At 43.7% G+C, this 23632-nt stretch overlaps 1 protein-coding gene and 1 long non-coding RNA gene across 12 annotated transcripts in view; one reads left to right on the forward strand and one right to left on the reverse strand.

The window, feature by feature from the left end:
* shha (sonic hedgehog signaling molecule a) overlaps positions 1-23632 on the forward strand; it is a 139798-nt gene that overhangs the window by 35115 nt on the left and 81051 nt on the right. For 5 of the 11 annotated variants that reach the window (XM_073906157.1, XM_073906161.1, XM_073906159.1 and 2 more), the window contains exon 4: positions 635-802. The exons of the other annotated variants lie outside the window; for them this stretch is intronic. The gene's annotated coding sequence lies outside the window, so the exon portion shown is untranslated. The remainder of the gene's footprint in view (positions 1-634; positions 803-23632) is intronic. 11 annotated transcript variants of the gene reach the window in all.
* LOC137490296 (uncharacterized) overlaps positions 1-23632 on the reverse strand; it is a 131521-nt gene that overhangs the window by 33273 nt on the left and 74616 nt on the right. The window lies entirely within an intron of this gene.

The following is a 23632-nucleotide window of genomic DNA, read 5'->3' on the forward strand; positions in this document are numbered from 1 at the left end:
CAACTCATGAGGTGAAGAGATCTTGTTTTATACACAAGGACACATTTCCACTCTTCTTCTGAGGCAGGTTAGAATTGTGTATTCAAATGAGATAAAGTTAGGCCATTTGTAAAAATGATTATAAAATTAATGGTAACAACAACAATAAAAATACATTCATTCATCTGCAAGAGCTTAGTCCCTTTATGAATCAGGGGTCACCACAGCGGAATGACCCGCCAACTTATCCAGCATACATGTATGTTTTACGCAACGGATGCCCTTCCGACCTATATCGCAGTATAGTCTTTAAACTGTGGAGAAACAGTGAACACAGGGAGAGCATGCAAACTCCACACAGAAATGCCAACTGACCCAGCCAGGGCTTTAATCAGCGACCTTCTTGCTGTGAAGAGATTGTGCTACCCACTGTGATGCCCAACAACAATAATTCATTTATTCATTTTCTTGTGGGCTTAGTCCCTTTATTAATCCGGGGTCGCCACAGCGGAATGAACCGCCAACTTATCTAGCACATTTTTACGCAGCAGATACCCTTCCAGCCGCAACCCATCTCTGGGAAACATCCACACACACACACTACAGACAATTTAGCCTACCCAATTCACCTGTACCTGCACCTGTATGTCTTTAGAAAACCGAAGCACCCAGAGGAATCCCACGGGAACGGAGGGAGAACATGCAAACTCCACACAGAAACGCCAACTGAGCCGAGGTTCAATCCAGCAACCCAGCGACCTTCTTGCTGTGAGGCGACAGCACTACCTACTGCGCCACTGCGTTGCCCCAACAACAATAATAAGTATTATTAATATTTTATTTATTTATTTATTTATTTATTTATTTTTTGTAGTAGTAGTAGCTGTAGTAGTTGTAGTAGTATACACATTTATTTCACTTTTACAATTGAGGCCTTAAGACGAAGAGCCATATAAGTCCATATTTTCAAATTTTGAGTAATACAATTTTTTTTCCTTTAGATTGGCAACATTTTAATATATATTAAGATTTTACTTGAAGATAGACAACAGAAGCTTCTCAATTCTAAGGAGATAACATTTTTCAATGTCAGTTTTAAAAATCTAAAGTAATTGTGATTTATATTTCTCAATTGTAGAAGAGTGCTACATGTCCAGTTAGTGTGGAATAACAGAATAACTCTAATTCATCATATCACTTTAAGCCACTAAAGATATGATTCCTTTATCTTAGTTTTAATACAGCAATAGAAACTTCAACATAGTATTAAGCATTTCTTTCAAGTTTATTGTTATTATTATTTAAAAACAGAAAATACAGCATAAACAATGTGCAATACATAGATCTTCCTACAGTACAGGGGAAAACGTTCGAGGTTACAGAAGTAACCCTTCGTTCCCCGAGGAGGGGAACGGAAGTGCCATGAATGGGATTCGGATCAGAAGCCGCTTATCTGGAGAGTATTGAACGGGCCAATGAATGAAATTAATTGGCAGCGTAAGCTTGCGCAGGTGTGCGACATCTGCAATTATCTCAGCATATAAGCACACCTGAAGCCAGCAGACGCCATCCTTTTAAGCTGAAGAGACTTTCAAACAGCTAAGGGACAGTCATTATGGCGACGGAATATGGCACTTCCGTTCCCCTCCTCGGGGAACGAAGGGTTACTTCTGTAACCTCGAACGTTCCCCTTCGGTTGGGGAACTTCAGTGCCATGAATGGGAGAATATGGAAAGCGCCATAATGACTGCACCTTACCAACACCCCCGATGAGGAGATAGTCAAGCAAGCGTGACGCACCCACATCATGGGGGGCGCGGTCCTCCAACGTGTCCCTGGCCCTAATTTATCCTACTTCAACAGAAGTTTTACGGATTTAGATATATTTTTTGGGAAGTCGTGAGCATCTAGATAATTCTAGGAAATACGACAGTACGTTGGGAAGCGTGCAATCCCGATAGGGAGGACGCTGCGGAGGCCATCCGTTACCCAAGGGGGGGATAGATGGCAGAATTTACCTATGGACTAGCCCTAAAAATGGGGAGTACGCATAGCAAAAGAGTGGTTAGCGGAGAGGGAAGACACGGGTCCACCCAGGGGGGGGACTTAACCGTGGCGGAATAAGCATATGGGATCGCCTAGTGGGGATCACGCATAGCAGGCACCTATACCCAAAACGCGGGCTGACCAGTGGGCAGACCTACAACGTAGTGGGCCAGCAAGTGACTCCTCCGCTGAGTCAGTGCTGGGGGCCACGGAGGAATCTGCAGGGCTCACCTGACGGGGAACTTTACTGACAGATAAAAAAGGCGCACGTACCTCCGTGTTAGGGAGAATGGCGCCGCAAGCGTGTTTCAACACCCTACCGAGTTGTCTCCTCAATCACCAAAGGGTTACCTAATACCCTTGAGGAAACCGGCTCCACTCGCAGATTGTAAAACCTTGCAAATGTGTTGGGTGTCGCCCAGCCCCCAGCTCTACAGATGTCTGTTAGAGAGGCGCCGCGTGCACGCGCCCAAGAGGATGCAACGCTCCGAGTGGAGTGTGCACGAACTCCCGGGGGACACGGCTGACCTCGACTCGAATAAGCGAGTGAAATGGCATCCACAATCCAGTGGGATAATCTTTGTTTTGATACGGCACTTCCCTGCTGCCGACCGCCATAACAGACAAAGAGCTGCTCAGATGATCTAAAATTCTGAGTACGGTCCACATAAATGCGCAGAGCGCGAACTGGACAAATTAAAGAAAGGGCTGGGTCTGCCTCCTCCGGGGGCAGCGCTTGCAGGTTCACTACCTGATCTCTAAAGGGGGTGGTAGGAACCTTGGGCACATAACCGGGGCGGGGTCTCAGGATGACGTGAGAGTAATCCGGCCCGAATTCCAGGCACGAGTCACTGACCGAAAATGCCTCCAGGTCCCCGACCCTCTTGATGGAGGCCAACGCAACCAGCAGAGCTGTCTTCAGGGACAGAAATCTTAGAGATACTGATTCGAGTGGCTCAAAGGGATCGGATCGCAGACTCGTGAGAACGAGGGCGAGATCCCAAGAGGGCATGAGAGGGGGGCGAGATGGATTAATTCGCCTAGCACCCCTAAGGAACTGGATGACCAGGTTATGCTTTCCCACGGTGCCGCCAGCTACCGCGCTATGATAAGCGGAGATGGCGGCCACGTAAACCTTGAGAGTGGAGGGCGACAGCCTGCTGTCCAACTTCTCTTGAAGGAAAGAGAGCACAACACTAATCTGGCAATTTCGGGGGTCTTCTCTGCGAGAGACGCACCATTCAGTGAATAGACTCCACTTCAGGGCGTAGGCGCGCCTCGTGGAGGGGGCTCTAGCCTGAGTGATGGTATTAACCACCGCAGTCGGTAGGTTACCTAAGTCTTCCTCGCGTCTAGGGACCACACGTGGAGGTTCCAAAGATCGGGGCGAGGGTGCCAGATGGTGCCCTGTCCCTGAGAGAGTAGGTCCTCTCTCAAAGGGATCCGCCAGGGGAGGGCCGTCGCGAGGAGTGAGAGCTCTGATATCCAGGTCCGGTTGGGCCAAAGGGGCGCAACTAGCAGAACCTGTTCCTCGTCCTCCCTGACCTTGCACAGAAACTGCGCGAGCAGGCTCACTGGGGGAAACGCATACTTGCGCATGCCCCGAGGCCAGCTGTGGGCCAGTGCATCCGTGCCGAGAGAGCCCTCGGTCAGGGAAAAAAACAACTGGCAGTGAGCGTTCTCGGGGGAAGCAAACAGATCGATCTGGGCCTCCCCGAATCGCGCCCATATCAGCTGAACAGACTCGGGGTGGAGTCTCCATTCTCCAGGGCGTAACAGCTGTCGTGAGAGCGCATCGGCTGCACGATTGAGCGTGCCTGGGACGTGAATGGCGCGCAGCGATTTCAGCCGCGGGTGACTCCAGAGGAGCAGACGGCGGGCGAGCTGAGACATGCGGCGAGAGCGCATACCCCCCATGCGGTTGATATACGCCGCCGCCGCCATACTGTCCGTCCTGACCAGCACGTGTTGCCGCTCCAGCACCGGTAAAAAGCGGTGGAGAGCGAGGAACACTGCCAACAGCTCTAGGCGATTGATATGCCAATGCAGCTGGGCACCCTTCCAGAGGCCCGCAGCCGCATGCCCGCGACACACGGCCCCCCAACCCGTGTTGGAAGCGTCTGTTGAAACAACAACATGGCTGGACGCCTGTCCTAGAGGCACACCGGCCTGTAGGAACGAGGGGTCGTTCCAAGGGCTGAGGGCGCGGCGACACAGCGCAGTAACCGAGACCCGGTGTGTGCCCGCGTGCCATGCGCGTCTCGGGACCCGATCGTGAAGCCAGTGCTGAAGTGGTCTCATATGGAGCAACCCGAGCGGCGTGACGGCGGCTGCGGATGCCATATGCCCCAGGAGCCTCTGAAAGAACTTCAGTGGGACCACTAGTTTGCTGTCGAGCTCCCTCAGACAGTTCAGCAACAGGCGAGCGCGTTCCTCGGAGAGGTGCGCTACCATGGTGATCGAGTCCAGCTCCATCCCGAGAAAAGAAATCCTCTGCACGGGGGCGAGTTTGCTCTTTTCTCGGTTGACCTGAAGCCCCAGTAGGCGGAGATGCCGAAGCACCTTGTCCCTGTGCATAATCAATTGCTCCCGCGAGTGGGCTAAAATCAGCCAGTCGTCGAGATAATTGAGTATGCGAATGCCCGCGAGCCGAAGGGGCGCTAGGGCACCCTCCGCGAGTTTGGTGAAGACCCGCGGAGACAGAGAGAGCCCGAAGGGGAGGACCTTGTACTGCCACGCTCGACCCTCGAACGCAAACCGCAGAAATTGGCGGTGGCGTGGAAGAATGGAGACATGGAAATACGCGTCCTTCAGGTCTATGGCTGCAAACCAATCCCGAGGACGAACGCATTGGAGAATGCGCCTCTGCGTGAGCATTCTGAACGGCAGCTTGTGCAGACAGCGGTTCAAAACGCGCAGATCTATGATTGGCCGTGACCCACCGCTCTTTTTGGGTACGATGAAGTATGGGCTGTAAAACCCACTCTCCATCTCGGCTGGAGGAACCGGCTCGATTGCACCCTTCGCCAGGAGGGCAGCAATCTCCTCTCGCAAGACAGGGGCGGACAGGGGGTTGATCCTGGAGAAATACACGCCCGTAAACTTGGGGGGCCGTTTCGCGAACTGAATCGCGTAACCGAGTCTGATTGTGCGTATGAGCCACCGCGAGGGGCTGGCCCGCGCTAACCAGGCAGGCAGAGCCCTCGCTAATGGAGTCATCGCTACAATCGCTGACGTACCAGCGGTGGGGCAGCGCGGAGTGGGTGTGCTGATCCGGGAAGCACGAGGGTCCCGCGGAAGAGCTGGAGGAGAGCGATTCGCTCTGGCTCCGCACCCTGACTCCGGAGAGGGGGCTGGAGGGCTGAGGAAAGGGAGACCGTCCCCCCAGCGCTCGTGAGCCACTGGCGAAGCACGTAGAGTCTGCGAGCCGGAAGGCAGCGCGTCCCGGACTGGCAGAACTCGTGCAGTCACATCCGGGGAAGGGAAAAAGTGCTCTTTTACTGATGTTTTGGTGGCACTGAAAAGTACCGTTGTTATCGGGGCCCCACCCTCCAGCGGGGAAAGAGCAAGTTTCCTCTTCTCCGGATGGCCTGTCTCAGGGACGCTTCGCGGTCCGTTTACCGGACTTAACGGCGCCCTGGGCAGGAGGGGCTGCCTGCTTTCGAGGTGAACGCCGCGCCCGCTTGGCCGGAGGCGCAGGCGGGGGCGGGGCAGCACTCGTTGGCGGGCGCCCTCGGCGAGGAACAGCGGAGGTGGATGGCTCGGCGGGCGGAGCGGGCTTACGGCCACGCCGATAGATGACATTGCCCATCGCATCCGACTGCTCTTTCACCGCCTTGAATTCCTGGGTGAATTCACCGACGGTGTCGCCGAACAGGCCAGCCTGGGATATGGGCGAGTCAAGAAAGCGAACTTTGTCAACGTCGCGCATATCGGCCAGGTTTAGCCAGAGGTGGCGTTCCTGAACCACAAGTGTGGACATCGTCCTCCCCAGCGCACACGCGGCGGACTTAGTAGTCCGAAGAGCATAGTCGGTCGCGGTGCGCAGCTCATGTAATAAGCTTGGGTTGGACCCGCCCTCGTGCAGCTCGGCCAGCGCCTGCGCTTGGTAGCGCTGGTAGGTGGCCATCGCGTGCAAAGCAGAAGCAGCCTGGCCCGCAGCCTTATAAGCTCTGGCTCCGAGGGAGGCAGACAACCTACAGGCTTTGGACGGGAGGCGGGGCAAACCCCGCCACGTAGAGGCGCCGCGCGGACAAAGATTGACCGCGATAGCGCGCTCCACTGACGGGATCGCCTCATACCCCCTGGCAGCTCCGCCGTCAAGGGCGGTGAGGGCGGAGGCACTCGCAGCACGGGCAGAGAAAGGTGCCCTCCAGGACTGCGTGAGCCTACTGTGCACTTCCGGGAAGAAGGGGACGAGAGGCTTCGAAGGCTTCGCCTTCTGGTCCTCTACGTAGCACCCATCTAGTCGGTCCGGCCGCGGAGCTGGGGGATAAACCATCTCCAACCCCACGGCCGAAGCAGCCCGGGAAAGCACGGCTAACATGTCCGCTTCAGGATCCGATTTGACAGCGCTCACCTGCCCGGAGGGGGCGAGCGGGTCCGGATCTTCGTCGGACAGTGAAAGCCCACCCTCCGATGCCGCGGAGGACATCTGATCTCCGGTGTCAGCGAGTGTGAGAGCTACCATCTGGTTAGACGGATCACTCTCACCACCCGAAGCTTGGATGGAGCGCCGTGAGGAGCGAGAGGTCCGCGAGCCCGTGGGCGGCGGATTAGCTCCCGCTGAAACCCTCAGATCTGCCCGAGCGCCCGCTGCTTTTTTAGAGCAGCAGGCAACTGGGGTGGCTCGCTCTCTTGCGAAAGTTAGCCGCGATCTTAGCTGTGCAACGGTCATGGCATCGCAATGACGACATGAACCGCCCGCGAGCACCGCATTAACATGCTGGACCCCCAAACATGCAATGCAGTGATCGTGTCCATCATCCGGAGACAGGAAACCCCCGCATCCAGAAACGCACAGTCGGAGCGCCATCCTGAAAAGGACGTGCTGCACGACTGTGTTGCTCTTTTAGGAAAGTTGCAACTATACGTACCGCTCTGGAGGACCGGACCCAAAGAACCGCAGGCAAGGGAGTAACCCAGCTCGACCGTCTGCCACCGCGAAGACCCACTCTGGACCGGGAGACACACTCGTTCGCTCTGAAGTGCTGATCAGCAAGAGGAACTCTCATCGACTCACTCAGAAAGGATCTGAAGCGAAAAGGATGGCGTCTGCTGGCTTCAGGTGTGCTTATATGCTGAGATAATTGCAGATGTCGCACACCTGCGCAAGCTTACGCTGCCAATTAATTTCATTCATTGGCCCGTTCAATACTCTCCAGATAAGCGGCTTCTGATCCGAATCCCATTCATGGCACTGAAGTTCCCCAACCGAAGGGGAACAATCAATTATTAACAATAAACAAACAATAAATAAATAAACAAATAAAATACAGACATGCATCATAGCTAAATATTGTTTTAATATTGTTTCATTTAGAAATATACTGTACACTGCTGTGCTGGTGTACTTCAAACTGTTCTCGCGATCCACCATCTCACGATATAAATATATAAACAAATGAACTCTGCTTGTCGTTGTTTACACAGGACTGACAGGACATATGCATTTATATAGCTTTATTATATATGGTATGTGGTTTATTTTGATAGGTTAACTATTTTTGAGCTGTTTAGCGCTCCTCATCGTGTTTAGAGAGAGAGGTCACATCACGTATATGGTTCTTCCACTCACCTCTTTCGGTGGATTTTCCCCTGTTTTTTGTCCACCTTTTTAATTAAAATATGGTTTCCCAGCATCCCTTAAAGCCTTCCACATTCTGCCTGTCCATTTGTTCATTTCTGCTCTCTTACTTTTACAAACAGTTTTTCCGTGTGAAGCTATTTTAATGTTTAAAAATGCAGACTCTTGGCTGAGTGAAAATATCCCCAAACTGTTTCTGTATACGAAGTTCACACATGCAATTGATGTCACATCATCAACTCTTCTTTCTTTTTTTTTTTTGACAACTACAGTTGTTCGTTGCACGCACTTAATTGTTATTGTCAAATTTAACGCAAATTTAAGTTGGTGTTTAATGTGTCAAACAACATTTGTAAAACTAAAATGTCAAAATATGGGTGAAGTAATATTTCATCTTACTGCCTGTTAGGTATATTCATAAAAATATATTTATAAAAAAAAACATTCGATTACAGCTATTTTACGTGTTAAGTGTTTTGGTGTCTGTGTATACCTACAACTGAATGACATCCTGGTTTAATGTAATATCCACTGGAATATGGTTCCATATAATGACTCTTTGTCAGCGAACTCTGCGTAAGCATTTCGATTGAATATGGCTAAAGGGTGTTAGTGTGTCCGTTAATACTCCGTTTTTTGTAATTGTGACACTCACAGTCCGTGCGGCTCTGAGCTCACCATGGAATCCAGGCCTTAATGGCTTAGCATTCCCAGCCACACAAGAGTTTTCCTCAGCCCCCAAGTATGCATCACAAAACACTAAGCACAAAGAACACAAACATGTCATCAATTTCAGACGTTTTAGTAATCTCCTACTGTGTCTGACTTAATCTCAAATTCAGAGTCTGAAATGGAGGTAAGGCGTAAAGGATAATGACTGTGTATGTCTTGGACATGTCGAATGAAGAAGAGAGGAGATCAACTTCAAGTCCAAAGACGTCGACTCTAGTAATTTATGATGTTTATTGACCCATAGTATTGGTTTTTAAAAGAACTCAACCTCAGAGACCGCCGAATGCAAAGTGTTAAATTAATTCATATGTTCTTCTTTGTTGTGGCTCGACAAAAGCGGCTGAGTTTCGAGCTCGTTCTCAGAGCTGATGACAGATGAGTCTTTCTGCAGTGTTTGCCCAGGTGTCAGTCCCTCTAACCCACTCAGCCTAGGGTGCGTCTCACTTTTTAACCTACTGCTCTCATCGTCCTCGTTGGCCTTTATACGCGCAATATCTTTCTCACACAAAAAAGCACCCAACAGGTCGATTCAGACGAGCCATCAAAACAACCCAGCAGTCTTGCTGGGTTTCGCAAAAGTTTCGGAAGTCATGAACATTATCAACGCTCGTTTTTGTTTTGCAATGTTTGCACTGGCTTTCCAAACAGAATCCATCTCGGGGCTGGGAGATTAGAGCTGAATGGATATGAAATATGTATATGTATCTGATCACAAAGGCTAGGCGAACCTACAGCTGTGGCATTCGGGACCTGGACCCGTTTCCTGTTTATGTGCAGTGCGCATGCTTTAACTAGCCCGGCTTCGTCTAAAGCCCCATTCATCAACACAGCCCAACTCAACCCTGTGCAAAAACTTTTCACTTTTATAGCCCAAGAATAAAGTGCATAATTACTCAGTTGGTTAACAAAAAAGGTATGACCCGGGGCACTTGGCAAGGAGAAGTTCACTATGCATCACACTGTGTCTTATTATAGAGCATTTATCTTTGATTGGTTTTAAGGTTTCAGGCTTGTTTAAAGGTCCAGCGTATGTTGAAATTAGCCGACTAATAAGCAGGATACTTTGTTGGCAGCAGGCCGAGAATAGGAAGGCCTAGTGAAATTTGGGGCTTGTCAATCGACACATGTTGTTTAGTCTGGGGTTTGAGGAGGTGTGGTGGAAGCATGTGGTTTGAGTCTGGCTCCTCCTGCAGTCACGTTGCTCTATAATTGTGCTGTAAGCAATGGGTTCTCCTACATCTTACACATCAGCACAGGACATCGTGATCATCTCAATGATGTGAAGTTGAAAGATTAATGGGGTTTCAATAATTTGTTAGGTTTTAATTGAGATGTAATATTATAATGATTTTTGTCAATGGTTTTCATTATCAATTTTAACTAACATTCAAATTGTTTTTGGAAGTCCGTTATTGTAACTGAGGATGCTGGCAACATAGTTGAGTATCCACATGCAGTACTTTATTCAACAAAGAATTGTCAGGTAGCAAAGGTCAACACCGGAGCAAAACAGAAGCATACAAGCAATCCAAAGTCGTAGTCTAAACAAGCGAATAGTCAGGCTAGGCAGCAAGAAATCAAGACAAGAAACACAGGACAAAGATCGATGCATGGAAAGACCAGACTGGATAAATGCCTAGAAATGTTACCGGAGATAAACATTAACGAGACTCAGCAAAGTCTCTCTCTGTGTGTGTGTGTGTGTGTGTGTGTGTGTGTGTGTGTGTGTGTGTGTGTGTGTGTGTGTGCTCTCTATATGTAGTCTGTGTAATCAGTTCTTGAGCAGCTCTAGGAGAACTAGAACAGGTGTGTGTGTGTGGTGCATCACAGGATTTGTAGTCCATGTGGTGATGGGATTGTAGTCCTTCCATCAGTATGGAATAGATCGCTAATGATTGTGACACTTATGATCATGCATACTGCATAAATTAGATCAATAATTGCAATTGTAAATATTGACAAAATGTAAATATCACGTTACAGCCATTTAAATTTTGGAAAAGCACACAATGAAACTTTTTTTCCCATTTCAGTTTAAAATAATAAATAAAATAAAATAATAAATAAAATATTTATTTTTAAAATCTAACAGTAAATGGGTTTGTAGAAAGTTACAACAAGTGAAGTTTAATCTATTAAACTAATTTCGAGAGGAGTACGTACTCATGATTAAACCAGCTGGCTCATATTAGCTAATCACGATCCTTTAATCAAGGATCCCTAGTTCCTTTATATATCTCCTCCTTTTCCACTTACAACTATCTTCGTCTTGAAGAATCCCCCCTCCTCCCCCCTCTTCCACCTTTATCCAAAATAGGTAGCTCGGTGGCCCAGCAGCAATACCAATAGCTCCGGCTCCCTACTGAGCTTCTGGTATCTTTTTAATAAATAAATAATAATAATTATTCTCCGCATCATAGACCTCTTAAACCTAAGTCTATTTTACTAGTCGTCTCGCTCTCAGGAAGTTCACCTTGGCTAGCTGCGGCGGAGTTTTGAGATCGCCCTGAGCTCAATCTTCCTTTGCCCCACAAAGGGAGGGAGCCCTGGACTCGAGGAATGCCTTGAGCTCAGGGCTTTCTCCCGGGACAGCATGCCAAATGAGCTTTCGTAAGTCATGAGCTAAGTGTGAACTCTTGAAACATAATTTCATTGAAATAAAGATGCTTATATCAATGTTACTGTTGTACAATGTTACTGATCCTACAGTTTTGAATGTTTTGAATCTTAATCAATTCCTCTATCTTTGCAATTTTAAAGAATTAACAAAAAACATTTGGTATGATTTATGTTTTCTATCTTGACCCAAAAATGTCCCATAAGATAAAAAAAGGAAATTTTGTCCACAGACACACTAATATGCAAATATTAAAATTAAATGCTGTATAATTTTCATTCACTATTCATTACTAGCATTTGTTTAAAAATATATGTGATTTACAACCATCAACATAGATTTGCAAGATTTTCAATTTGTCAAAAATGGAAAGACAATTGTGTATTTACTTATTTATTAATTTACTAATTGTTGCTTATAGGATGTTCACTTAGTTGAAGCTTTTGCTTCATCTGTGCTTTCTAAAGATAGCTTAAAACAAGCAAAGAAAACACTGGATTTCTAACAGTTTTATGTCACCATCTGACTATGCTAGGAAATATGCTTTCTCTTTGTAAGGATCTGACACTCTGAAAGACATTAGTAGCTCATCAGTAATGGATCTGCGCCTTTTTAACGTTTGTTTTTCTAAGAGTCTCCAACATAACAGGGAGCTCATGGCCATCAGCACCTCTGCCCAGGTAAAAGCACTTCCTCTTTCAGCCTCTGCCTCTCGCTATTTGCTCAAGCTGATCCTGAAGGGGAAAAAAAGAAGAAGCAGAGAATAACTTTAAAACACCGTCGCACCAATGAAAAGAGCCAGACATGAAAGAGGTACAGAAATGAATTGAATGTTGTGTGGTTGATGTTTTTTTTTTCCTCTTTTCTCCTTCCTCTCTGCCGGCCTTACATTGTGAGGCCCTGTCTCTCTCTCTCTCTTTCTCTCTCTCTCTCTCTGTCTCTCTCTGTCTCTTTCTCCCTCGCTCACTCTATTTCCCTTGCTGAAAGACTGGCGTGGGTGATTCATCACTGTGCCCTGTCAAAAGCCTTTTCCACAACATGATGAGAACAATGTGCCTGTGATTGGGATTGAGAGGCTCAGATTGAGAGATAGAAACAGGCCTCTGCTCTTCTCCTCAACATATAGGCCTTCACCTCTGAGACCATTTTAAAGAGTTTTCTCAGCCTGCCAAAAAGCTCATGCAAAGTAGTGCAGGTGACTGTGCCATGCTCTGCTTAGACATGTAGAACCCACAGACTATAGTCCTGACCATTCGTTTGACCTTTACAACGCCAACAAGTCCTGACAGATTTGTCCATATCACTCTTTTCTCCCTTCTCCGTCTTGTTCCTTTACGTCATCCTCTTCTGTTCCGTCTCTCTTTCTCGGCCTCTCTCTGATCTCTTTCTTTCCCCATTGCCTCAGTGTGCTCTTTTGTCCACAAGGCAGTTCATGAGAGAGCTGAACAAATATCATCACAGATCTTATTTAATTCATGGACACATTATGCTGTCATCAATAGCATTATCATAGTCCATTACTATGCCAGACAAGTTTGCGAGCCAATCCCTGTCCTCTTTCTGCCCTCCAACACCAATAAGATCATAATCGCAGGGCATATTCCACAATTCACAGTACTTGCCGTATAATAGCCGGTGATTACTAATATCTGTCCTACTGAATATGAACTATCACCACCTACATCAGTTATTATGAACTGAACTGCATAATGGTGTAGGCTGCAAACAATGTTATACTGCAGCTCTATAAGCAATACTGAAGACTTGCAACAAGGATGCAGTGCAACAGAGTGATATTGCTTTCAATAATAAACAAGAATGACAATAACCATATACAAAAAGGGCATTTAAGGATGTTTACTCCATGAACAACTGCATAACTTTTGAGACACAACATACACTGTAAAAATGCTTCACGATTCCTTCATGTTCCAAAACAAATCATTTAAGTTAACCTAATCATTTTTACAAATTTAAGTAGGTTGAACATAATTAAGTTGTGAAAAAAAATTTTTTGGTGAAAAAAATTCATTTTCTTTTCGGCTTAGTCCCTTTATTAATCCAGGGTCGCCACAGCAGAATGAACCGCCAACTTATCCAGCACGCTTTCACACAGCGGATCCCCTTCCAGCCGCAACCCATCTCTGGGAAATATCCACATACACTCATTCACACACACACTCATACACTATGGACAATTTAGCCCACCCAATTCATCTACAGCGCATGTCTTTGGAAGCAGCACAGCAGACAGCACTACCTACTATGCCACTGCGTCGCCCTCCAAAAAACATTTTAAAGTATTTTAAACAAGCAGCAAAAGTAATTTTTTATGAGGTTTTGTTTTCTTGTGTTATTCTTTCAAATTGGTTGGGTAAATTTAGTGACTCATTCATATAGATTTGCTTTTTTTACACAACAAGGGCCCGATCACACCAATCACGCGTTTGAGTTCCAAAACACGAGGCGCACCAGACTGCCTTTTTTTTTTCAAGACAAAAAGAAGCACAGTGCCTTTTTTATGTCACTAGGCAACAGCTGAATCAGAATTGTGCGCGAGTGTTGCTGTTGATAATGTTGTAATTGTAATATTGAATAATATTGTGATATTCAATACTTGTGAAATCCTACAGTTCTGGATAACTTGAAACAACGACCACTAGTCTCTCCTCCATCTTCAATAGTCTATGTAGTCGTCTTGACAACACAAACACTGCAGGCACATCAACGAAAACCCCGCCTCTGCTTTTATTTGATTGGAAATGAAAAGGATGCGACTGATGTAACTGTCGTACTGACTGACATAATGCGCACAGCCCACAACAGCAAAAACATGAGGTGCAGCAGGTGGTTAAAATGCAAAGAGCGCATAAGCAGCACACAAAACACTTGTGGCTATTAGCAAATTCCCTTTAAGGCAAGTCATTTCACTGGTCGGCCATTTTGGAAACGCCTCCCGGGCAGTATGCTCTGGCATTCTGTCTGAATGGGAAAACATCAAATTCTCCTAAACTGCTTGCCAAGCTTACAATTAAATTTCACAGTAGGAATCACCAATAAAACTAAACAACAGCTGTCTCTTTAGTTTCATTTCTAAACATCCAAACCACAAAAAATCTGCAGAAACTCACATCTGGTCCAAACCCCTGCCCCAGAGTATCATCAGTCTAGAGCAATCGATGGTTGGCTCCTGTACTATTAGGCGGGGCCTTCATTCACCATATTGACATTTACACTTTTCCCATTCAAAAAGATATGAGTGACACGTCTTGTGTATTCTAGAGTCTTTGCTATTAGTAAATCATTCAAAAGTTGCACCTCTCAATGCAAAAATCGTGTTTGGTGTAATCCGCCCGTAAATAAGCTTTTATAAATGAATTAGTTAAGTAAATGATTCAAAGATGCTTCTGATGTATTATTTAGATATGCCTATATACATCTATGTGATGTACCTGTGCTTTGCGTAATTTGGGGGTTACACATCAGTGCACATAGATTGTGAATATGTATCCTATATAAACTGTTGTTTTTGTTGTTTTTCGTTGTTTTTTTTTAGAGTAAACAAAAGTATTCTTGTAAATTATTAGTATTTTAGTTTAACCACTAAATGTATATGCTCTGTTTTGAGAATTTTTTTTAATTTGTTTGCAATTTTCTGGACTGTTGCTGTGTATGGAGGATGAGGGGGCTTAAATTTCACATATAATAGAGTGGAGGAACTATGATGTCAATTTGTATGCAAAAACCCGGAAGCGAGTTAGCATTTTAGCACTTCCGGTTCCCTCTTCCCAAAGTCAATGGGTTTTTTGTATGGGGTTTCAGTAAAATAGCTTAAATAAGGTCTGTGGCCAACACAAATTCAAGGTACTTTAATTTTAATTAAGCATTTATTTTAATTAAACGATATTATGAAGATACTGCTTAACAGTGCTGACTGTCTCTGTCCTGCTCTCAGTAATGCAAACGTGTGAATAAATGTGTAAAAATACATGCATGTTAACTGTTTTTTTAACGTGATCAAGAGATTTTAGTCGTCTTTTTTTCTGCATCTGAACACATTTAACTCCGTCATTACTGCATTTATACTCATCCATGAAATGTATAGCAGATGAGACTGTATGAGCTGCTTTTCGCTGTACGTTGTGAGATAAAAAGAATATTGAACTTGCTCTGTGTCCATGATGATGGAACTTGCAGGCATTTGATTGTTCCTCCTTACGCCTCATTTCTGTCGTCTGTTAAGGTAAGCGAGCTGTTTGCACACGAATGATACACTTATTTAAATATGTCTTATGATAATACTATATAGGCAGATTTATACGCGCAGTTTAATAACTTTTGGAACAACCGTAAAGCAAAACAGATGTATTTCCCACGTAAAAGCGATTTACAGTAAAAGGCACATAGATCTATGTGTTTTTGCGTATTTATGTTTATAATATATATTGTGGATTATAATATAATAAATCGAGAGAATAACTCTTTATCATGGACAATATTTCTAAAAATAAGCTTGAAAAGTCGTTTGTTGCAGGGTGGGGCTGACGTCACAGACGAGCGCCCCGAGGGCTCTGTAGTCCGTTAATAGCCTAATGTTAGCTTTTCAACTCTTGCGTTTGCATTTAAGATCCAAAAGTGCTCAAAGTTGTATTTTTGTGTGAGGGTTATCCGGCTGGACAAAACGTGTAAGTGTAATGAACAGTGTTTAAACACAGAGCTTATTATTTGCAATCTTCGAAAAGCCTATGGGAAAATCCTATAGGGATTTTCACGAGGGAACCAGTTTTATGCTAGCAGCCGATTAGCCTACAAAGTGACGTCATAGTTCCTCCACTCTATATCTTAGGTCAAAAATGTCCCTAACAGAAAGAAAATATCTCAGGGTTGAAAAAAGTGCTTTGCTTTAAAAGTGAATTAGATATAATTTCACCCTGAATTTTGTAAGAACTTTTGAGAATGTGTAATTTATCAAACTTTCACAATTGCATTTATTACATTATTAGAAACACCAGTTAAATTGTGCCACTCAAAAGGACACTGAATAGTTTATTTGAAATGGCAAAATAATAAATGTGTAAATAAATCTTCGTTCCAATCTTGATTTTATTTTGCACTTTACAACACTTGTGCTGTGTGTCCAGTTGGTTAATGAAAAACACCCTTGCAGACTTCGCACCCATTTGAAAGCTTGGGCCATATACAGGACATCAATCATGCCAATGGTCAAGTGCAAAGGCTGAATAAGTGGGCATTGGGACAAGCCTAAAGTCACTAAAAAGATACAAAACCTGCAGTGGTTATCCTAGACTCAATCACTCCTTCAGTTCTTTGCAATGGACAAGTCACAATAATTAGCAGTGCAGTTTGAAGTGGTTTGTAAGTCATTTGGTGCTATGCTAATAGTTCACTAACAAGCTAAATAATTTAAAGTAGTTTATTGTTTGGTAAACATCACTGAAGTGTAACTGTATCCAAAGCTTGATTAAGTTCACCTAGTTTTTTTCCTCCTACTTTCTCTTTCATGGTCTGCTGAAAGTAATTTGTTCATTCTAATAAACTGCATGTTGGCATTCAGTTACTCTCATAATTTACAAAAAGCATTATGGGTGCTAGGTACAGAATAAAGCACTGGATAGATTGAATGCTTAACAACATCAAGTGAAACCTAAAAATGTATCCTATTGGTTGGCCAACACTTTTATTTACAACTTCTGAATGATTAGGTAAAGACTATCTTTAATCTGCACACACATTGGTTTGTTTGATTAATTGGTTTGTAAGATATGAGAAAAATATTTTACAGTGCTTTTGCATTAACTCCCGTGAACTGTAGGGCTGGGCGATGTCGTCTAATTTAGCATCGAACGATGTCTAATGTGAAACATTGTGATGGATGATGGCATCGTCTTTGTATGCGGCAGTAAATTAATTATTTATAAACAATTTACAAATTTGTAATAACAAATTAATTGTTTGTAGCCTATAGGCATGGGCCGGTATAAGATTCTGACAGTATGATAACCTTGGATTAAAATTTCACAGTTTCACGGTATCACAGTATTGTGATTACTGCTCCTAAATATATTCTTTTTAAATGTAAACTGGGTTGGGAAAAAAGGTGTACAACAAACAGCAACCAACCAGCAGTATCTGAGGTTTTCGATAAAATTACATAGTACAAGCGTGAAATAGAAAGATTGAAGCAGTGTACTGACGCGGTGACATGTTACCTGAGAGATTCAAAAGACTGAGTCATTAGATAGAGCTAGCATTAATTATATATCACGTTTAACAACTATACTGAGAGTGGTATATCTTTGATAAACTGTCTACGTGCACTGCACTCTGGGATTTTGTGCTCATAGTACCCGCTGAATGCCAGGAGCTCAAACGTGCGCATATACTGCTGAAGCGCATGCCAGAGTGTGTGCGTGTGTGTGTGTGTGTGTGTGTGTGTGTGTGTGTGTGTGTGTGTGTGTGTGTGTGTGTGTGTGTGTGCGCGTTTGAGTGTTGTCATGTGCGTTTTCAGAGGTATAGTGTGGATGAAGAGCTGCTCAGAAATGCTTGGTAAAACAGTGTGGACGTGGATCATTTTCAAAAATGCCGTTTTAAAACTAAGATGTATTAGTGTAAATAGGGTGCTGTTGAACTGTTGACTGAAATAATACTATTTGGGAGAAAATTTTAAATTTGCAATCGGATACAAAGTTTCTGAAAATCTTTGCTCTTTGATTTGGCCATATTACAAAGGACATCTAAGACACTTCCAGTGTTTTCAAATCAGGCATTTTTGCTGTTTCTTTCTATATATGTTGTATTTCATTTGTTTTATTCATCTTGTCACTTTGTGCTTTATCATTAGAGGAATCAATTTTTTATTTGTATAGTGTTGACTGCACAATGATATTCAAATGATTTAGCAAAATAAACATTGTGAAGTAGTCAGAAAGTTCAAAACCCTTGAAATAACATCTGGATTATCTGAAGGCCTATACTTGTGTCATCATGAATAGTGGAGATATTACTATCAAAATTGTGTCACAGACAGAGGAATCTAATACTTATAATAAATTTGATAAAGTGCCAACTGATCAGAGTTCAGATAAAGCTCAAGCAACCATTCTGAAGAGAAAGTTGTAAATCATCCGATCATTTTTTCTTCATGTATTTCTGAATGCGTCCTGCCAAGATGGCGAGTATATGTCTGGAGGATGCAAATTCTTTTGGCCTCTCCAAACTGAGATGAGCTGAGGCCTGTGGCTATGATCAACCTGTCCAAAGACATGTCAAGTAAACACGCATGATAACCTTTTAGGGAAGCTGTCGATTTAGATCTGGTAGCATTTATTTCTTGATTTAATATGACACTCCTTCTTTACTGCTGGGAAGCTGCATTAAATGTAAACAGAAAGAGATGTGTTTTCTTTCAGCAAAACTAATTAAGGTTTGACCCCAAAAATCAATTTCTATAATGTAATTGGGTTAAATAGTAATGGAAAAGGAAATGGTATCCGATCTTCATGAGGGTTAGCAGGAACAAAAGGTTACAGGTGCTTTTATAACAGGTAAATTTGTGTTGCTGAGCAGCATATACTGCTACACAAGATTTTTCATTGAGAAATATCAGTGTGTTCCTTGCAGAACGTGTTCCCAAAATGAATGAGTTGGCTAAATTATTATAATAATTTGGCATGATCACATAATGAGAAGGAAAGTGAGATACAATGACTCTGCATTTCTGCCCACCTTCATTCGGAAGATTTAGTGCTCTTAGGACATAAAGATTGAATCAATCTTGTTTTCAGATGTGTAACAATTAGCCCTTCTCTGGTGTGGATTCTCTGAAAGAGCAAAGGGTGATGTCATTGAAGTCTCACTTTGTCTTCGCCTTTTATTCCCTTTTTAGCTGCTCTTCCTACAGTAGCTGAACAGAGGATAGACTGTATTTTTAAAAAATGGTTTTTCTTACAAGTCTGTCACCCAGAACTACCAGAGTCTTCTCAATACAGACAGAAATCTTTTCTCTCACCTTCTGCTCTGATAATAATTAAGCCATCAGATCCCTAAAATTAAATTAGTATCATATTTAGAAGGCTATAAAACCTAATCTGGACTGTGATATGATAAACAAACATCAGCTTTATTTATTAATTTTCCTTCAGCATAGTCCCTGATTTATCAGAGGTCGCCATAGCGGACTGAACCGCCAACTATTCCAGCATATGTTTTACGCAGCAGATGCCCTTCCAGCAGCAACCCAGTACTGGGAAGAACCCATACAATCTCACATCGACACACATCGGCAATTTAGTTTATCCAATTCACCTATACTGCATGTCTTTGGACTGTGGGGGAAACCGGAGGAAACACTGGGAGAAAATGCAAACTCCACACAGAAGTTCCAACTGGTCCAGCTGGAACTCGAACCAGCGACCTTCTTCCTGTCTTCCTGTAACAGTGCTAACCACTAAGCCACTTTGCTGCCCTCAATGCCATTGTTATCTCGCAACATTTAAGATCAGTATTTTTCAGAATCAATGATCTACACACCTTCTGATTGAGACAAAATTTTAATGGCTCAGTGGTTAGCACTGTATGAGTTCGAGCTAGTTTGAGTCCCGGCTGGCCCAGTTGGCATTTCTGTGTGGAATTTGAATATTCTCTTTGTGTTCGCATGTGTTTTCTCCGGATTCTCCGTTATCCTCCACAGTTCAAAGACATGCGGTATAGGTAAATTTGATTAACTAAATTGGCCATAGTGTGTGAGTGTGTGTGAATGCGAGAGTATATGGGTGTTTTTCAGTATTAGGTTGTAGCTGGAAGGGCATCTCCTGCATAAAACATATGCTGGAATAGTTGGCGGTTCATTCCACTGTGGTGACCCCAGATAAATAAGGGGTTAAGCTGAAGGGAAATGAATGGATGTTGTAAAGGGAACTTTATGTAACTTAATATAAAGCCACACCAACATTTCTCCAAATGTTTTTTTCAGATTGCTTAAAAGTAATTTGTGCATAAGGTCAGTTGTTGATATACTCTTATTGAATGATTTGACATGAGCTTTCTTAACTGAAGGATGTTTTAAAAATTCTAAAAGGTGTAAAGTGAAGATCAAAATTAGAGAAAATATTATGAATAAAATTCTTTCCAAAAAAAAAAGTAATAATCATCATTCAAAGTCTGGTGGAATTTAACTATTGGTTACTGATTATACCATTCTACTAGAACAGTATTTTACAAAATAATCATGACTGCAGCATAAAGAAAGATTACAAATTAAATTTCAGTCGGGATTTGGTAGGTGTAAAGGGCCTAATTCAACAAATTTGCATTTGTCATGTATCTGTTTAACAGGCCTAACTCATGCTGCAAAACATATCTTGCAAATCATGACACTTCACCTCCACAATTCATTCATTTTTTGGCACATTTGGGGTCAGCCTTTTACTTGTTTGCTGCCAAGTTAACACTTTTTTAAAGTTTTCAGATAACTGTTATTTTCACACTGCACAATAATCTGAGGTAGCATTCAGTTGCTTGTACAATGAATCAATGACAGGAGGTTACTAGCTCATGACTTTAAAACAGGGAAAATCACCAGACTCCTCTCTGGTTCACAAACTCCTCTCTGAACTTTCTGCTGCCCTGTATATTGCTTATTGGTTGTAGGTAATTGTTGATGTGTTTTTTTAGTCAGCAACTCATTTCAGACAGCATCCTTTTGAATTTCCTACAGGTCCAGTGGTCAGGTCTGTGACACATCAGAGAGTCTCTCAGGTTGCTTCTTTGATCATTCGCACTACTGCTTTGCCTCAATTTCAGTAATTTGCCAGATAATTAATTAAACTACCACCAGGAGTCTGTTAGGAACTGAAAGAATTCTCTAATTTTGATCAGTGTTCATATGCAAATATCTCAAGTTTTAATATACTGTGCTTCAGAGTAAACAGTATGTAACTCTTGAAATATGCTCAAAAACTGCTCTTTACTCCTGTTAGGATAACTTCACATAATACTAATTCAAGAGTTCACACTTAGCTCATGATTTATATATAGCTTGTTTGGCATGCTGTCCCGGGAGAGAGCCCTGAGCTCAAGGGATCCTCGAGCCCAGGCCATACCCCCCCCCCCTTTTTTTTTTTTTTTGCAGCGCGAGTGGAGATTAAGCTCAGGTCTATCTCAAACTCCCCCGCTGCTGAGGCCAAGGCGAACTTCCTGAGAGTAAGACGTTATAAAAAAGGTTTAGGCTTGTTTTATCTATAATATAAAGCACATTTGGATGGTGGGAGGAAACCGGGGAGAACATGCAAACTCCACACAGAAATACCAGATGGCTCAGCGAGGACCCAACACCATTGGTATTCTTGCTGTGAGGCAACAGTGCTAGTCACTGGGCCACCGTGCCGCCCATTCTGGATAAAGGAGGAAGAAGGGGAGGAGGGGGGTTTCTTCCAGACGAAGATAGTTGTAGAAAAGGAAATGAGGATAAATATAGTGATTTGGGATCCTTTGATTGGAGGATCATAATTAGCTAATGTGGATCAGCTGGGTCAATCATGAGCACATGCTCCTCTCGAAATTAGTTTAAAATTAAACTTCACGTAGTGACCTCAACTTTAGTAAATTGGTTGTTCATTTGTACTACTTTGTAGTTTTTGCATACCAACTTTATAGCATAATCTATTTTTACATTTTATGTTTCAAAAGAAGTTTGAATGAGTTCACACTTAGCTGATGATCTTGGACTGTGGGAGGAAACCTGGGGTAAACCTACGCGAGCACAGGGAGAACAAGCTTACTCTGCACAGAAATGTCGACTGGCTCAATGGGGACTTTAACCAGTGACTTTCTTACTGTGACACAACAGTGCTAACAGAGCCACTGTGTCACCCAATCTAGAAAAGGAGGGGGGAGTAGGGGTGGGAGGGGTGATTCTTCAAGACGAGGATACTTTGAGTTAGGAATGAATGGTCTGATTGGTAAAACATGCGTTAGCTAATGCGGGACCAGCCATGGACAATCATAAGCATGTGATCTTCTTGAAGTTACTTTAGAAATAAACTTCACTTAACACACTTATATTTGTTGATTTGTTCATTTGTTGCAATGTGTTTGAGGTTTGCGATGAAAGGAGAAAAAGATTTCAGTCATGATACATGAAAGAACCTGTAATGGGTCTTTGGATGAAAATGTGTCCTGCTGCATCATCTTAAATCAAGTTCAATTAATTGTAGAGCAGGTTAGCATGCACTTCCTACGTTCAAAGCCCTGTGTGGAAACTCTAGACTGGATAATCTTCACTAAACTTCACAGCTCCACACTGGCCCAACAAACAGTGTTTAGAAAGCCACAAGAAAGTGAATCTATCTACTCTCTACAGCATCCTGTAATTCTGTCAGGTACCTTCGTATTAGAGAAGGCTGCTGAAATCACATCAAATGGAGATTAAAGCTGGAGAGAACGGCAGATGAGGAGCTGCTGACTGGCCAGAAGATCTCACAGCCTGTGAAACACACTATTAAATAAGGTGCTGTAGGTAAAGCATAATTTGGAAATTATTTTAAAAGAGAAACAAAACTAAGGGAGTAATTGCAGGTCTGTCCCATCTGGTTTTCCAGTAACATCATGGATTGATCATTTATCTAAAGCAGGGGTCTCAAACTCGCGGCCCGCGGGCCATTTGCGGCCCTCAGTGCAATATTTTGTGGCCCGCGCCGACCGCTGTACTCTGACAGAATCAGCTCTCTCTCCCCGCTCCGCTGATTCTATCCGTACACAGCGCGCTTGTCACTCATTGCGCGTTGTCGCGCGCGTTCTGATCAGCTGTGTTGTCGCGCGCGTACTCAAGAGCGGTGTTATCGTGCGCCTACTGAAGGGCGGGACCGAGGGTGTGTCGCGTCGCGGGGGCACTTTTGATCATTTTGGAAGGGCACTTTCTATGCAAGACTAAAAAGGGCATGTGCTCTGCACAGGTTGAGCCCTATGTGTGCACGTGCCTGCCCTGCATCTTGATATTATAGGTAGATACAGACTGGTACAGACTGATGTGACTGGAGTGGGGTGGGGGTGTTTTATTTATACATATATACGCCTTTTTTTTTAGGTGAGGGAATGGAAGTTTTGAGTGAGTTCCCCCACTTTTTTCCCAGGACTTCAATAAGTCAAAGTACAGGTTTAGACTTAATGATGATCATCTTCAAGCCATACTGAGGGTCTCAACTGCTTCCGCTCTAAAGCCAAATGTGGTTCAGATTTGTGAGAAGAAGCGCTGTCAAGTCTCTGGCAGCAAGAAGTAGGCAAAAGATGCCATGTTCAGAAGAACTGTTCATAATCTTCACTCAATGGTCTATTAATGTTCAGGACACTTCATGTTCAGAAGAAATAATTAAAACTGCTAATAATGACATTTGAGGACTTTTTTTTGTGAAATCCCTTATGCGGCCCAGCCTCAC

The sequence above is a fragment of the Danio rerio genome, chromosome 7, assembly GCF_049306965.1.
Source record: "Danio rerio strain Tuebingen ecotype United States chromosome 7, GRCz12tu, whole genome shotgun sequence".
In the NCBI taxonomy this organism is placed as follows: Eukaryota; Metazoa; Chordata; class Actinopteri; order Cypriniformes; family Danionidae; genus Danio; species Danio rerio.